At 41.5% G+C, this 2,254-nt stretch overlaps 1 pseudogene across 1 annotated transcript; it reads right to left on the bottom strand.

Annotated features, from left to right (window-relative positions):
* Positions 1–989: 989 nt before the first annotated feature.
* LOC311620715 (high mobility group protein B1-like) lies at positions 990–1,541 on the bottom strand (annotated as a pseudogene). Its single transcript has one exon. The product of its transcript is annotated as a high mobility group protein B1-like (transcript).
* Positions 1,542–2,254: the final 713 nt, after the last annotated feature.

The following is a 2,254-nucleotide window of genomic DNA, read 5'->3' as shown; positions in this document are numbered from 1 at the left end:
AGCCTTTGCCAGGACTAATTTCAACAAAAAAACTTCATATGGCAGTCTTTAAGCTCACACTTTTAGGGATACACTCTCAGGCCTTCTTTAATGTGGGAATTGCAAACACAACTGCCATTTCATGGTAATGGGAGTTTAAAAAAAATGTCAAGTCCTCATGTAAAGATTAGAACATACTTTTCTATTAGTCCTTCGAGTACACTTTCAAATGTTTGATTCTAATAATCCCATGCTGTGAATTAGAGTGGTTACTTTTCACTTTGTAAATGTAACTGGACTATGTGAAAATTATCAACTGACCAAGAATTTTGAGTTTGTTATGGATGAAAACTGTCTCAATTCAGCTCTCATTATCCTCATCACAAGTATGCAGGGTGTGTAGACAAAAGCTTTTTATCAGCTAACTATATGAAAAGATAAACACTGTAATAATCATATGCTCCAAAATGGGCAAAAGCAAGCCTAGCTTCCCCTCAAGAAGAGAAATGTCAGACCTATGAAAAGGACAACGATACTAATAAAAAAATTGTATTTACTTAGAAGCATTCAGAATGTCAACAAAACAGCTGCAACTTTTTTTTTTTTTTTTTTTGCAATTACAGAATGGTATTCAGTTAACAGAACAACAATTATTTCATATAAGCTGCATCAGAGACAACTGAAGATGAAAAAACTATCATCCCCATAGATAACTAATTTGTGCTGTGCACCAACAAGAACCTGCTTTAAATTTCCATGCCAATTTACAGCCCCCATACTGTACCAGGCAAGGTTAGTAGCAGCTAGCTGAAAATACCACCAGGACAGGGCTATCTATAGACACATTCGGTAGTGTTAACTGTACAAAAAAAGACACTGTACAGTTTAAAAACAAATCTTACACAGCCTTACATTTCCATTTTTTTCCTTTAAAAGGAGTGAGTTGTTTTTTTGGGGGGGAGGGGGGTTTAATGCTTTATAGACAAGAAAAAAACCCTGCTAGAACCAACTTATTCATCATCATCTTCATCATCATCTTCTTCATCTTCTTCCTCCTCATCATCTTCATTGTCTTCTTCCTCTTCCTTCTTTTGCTTGCTTTTTTCAGCCTTGACAACTCCCTTCTTTTCATAAGGCTTCTTGTCATCTGCAGCAAAGTGATTCCACATCTCTCCCAGCTTCTTTGCAATGTCACCAATGGATAGGCAGGGATGCTCCCCATTGATTTTTGGGCGATACTCAGAACAAAACAAGAAAAAGGCCTAAGGAGGCCTCTTGGATGCATTGGAATCCTTGAATTTCTTTTTGTTTCCCTTTTAGGAGGAATATAAGTTTTCATTTCTCTCTCATAATGGGCCTTGTCTGCCTTTGCCATATCTTCAAATTTTCCTTTCTCCTTAGCATACATGGTCTTCCATCTCTCTGAGCACTTCTTAGGAAACGTCTGAATAGTTGACTGAAGCTTCTGGGTGCTTCTTCTTGTGTTCCTCCCGGCAAGTTTGCACAAAGAAAGCAAACGATGACATTTTGTCTCTGGGCTTCTTAGGATCTCCTTTGCCCATGGTTAATTACTTTCCTTCAACCAGTACACAGTCCACCCAGCGCCCGGCCGGCTCACACATGCCCCAGCGCTGTCTCTATGGTGCTCAATGTACTGCAATCAGCATGCTATTACTTTTATTGAGAAGGAACATGGTTCAGTTTTGAGAAAGAACATGGGTTGTACATAGTCCAACAGACCTAGGCTTATGTATATCAATGTTTTACTCTGTGTGACCTTGGGCAAGTCATATAACCTCTCTGAGCCTTTTCCCCACCTTTGGAAGGGTGATAATATCTAATTAAAGGGCTGTGGTGAGGATTAGTGAATTGAAAACTATTAAGCTCCTGGTGTATACTCATTGCTCTGTAAGTGTGCCTCACCCCTTGCACTCTGCTAAGCATTAAAGTTAGTTGTTTATCTCATGCGATAGAAAGCTCTGTGAGGTCAGGGACAACCTTCTATACTAATAAAGGCAGAGGTGGTTAATGGCATTCAGGCCAGGAAGGGAGGGCAGTTGGGGAGTTGGGGGTGATCAGGCTGGCATGGAGGGGGTAGTTGGGTGGAGAAGGCCGGGGGGGGGGCAGTTGGGGGTCAGCAGGCAAGCAGGCCAGTGAGCAGTTAGGAGCCAGCAGTCCCGGATTGTGAGAGGGATGTCCGACTGCCAGTTTAGGCCCGATCCCACAGGGCTTGGACCTAAACGGGCAGTTGGATATATCCCAAGGGGTCCCAGAT

This window comes from Pipistrellus hanaki (genome assembly GCF_964339955.1).
Source record: "Pipistrellus hanaki genome assembly, chromosome: 3".
Lineage (NCBI taxonomy): Eukaryota > Metazoa > Chordata > Mammalia > Chiroptera > Vespertilionidae > Pipistrellus > Pipistrellus hanaki.
The sequence above is the reverse complement of the archived record's forward strand: the minus strand, read 5'-3'. Positions and strand labels throughout refer to the sequence as shown.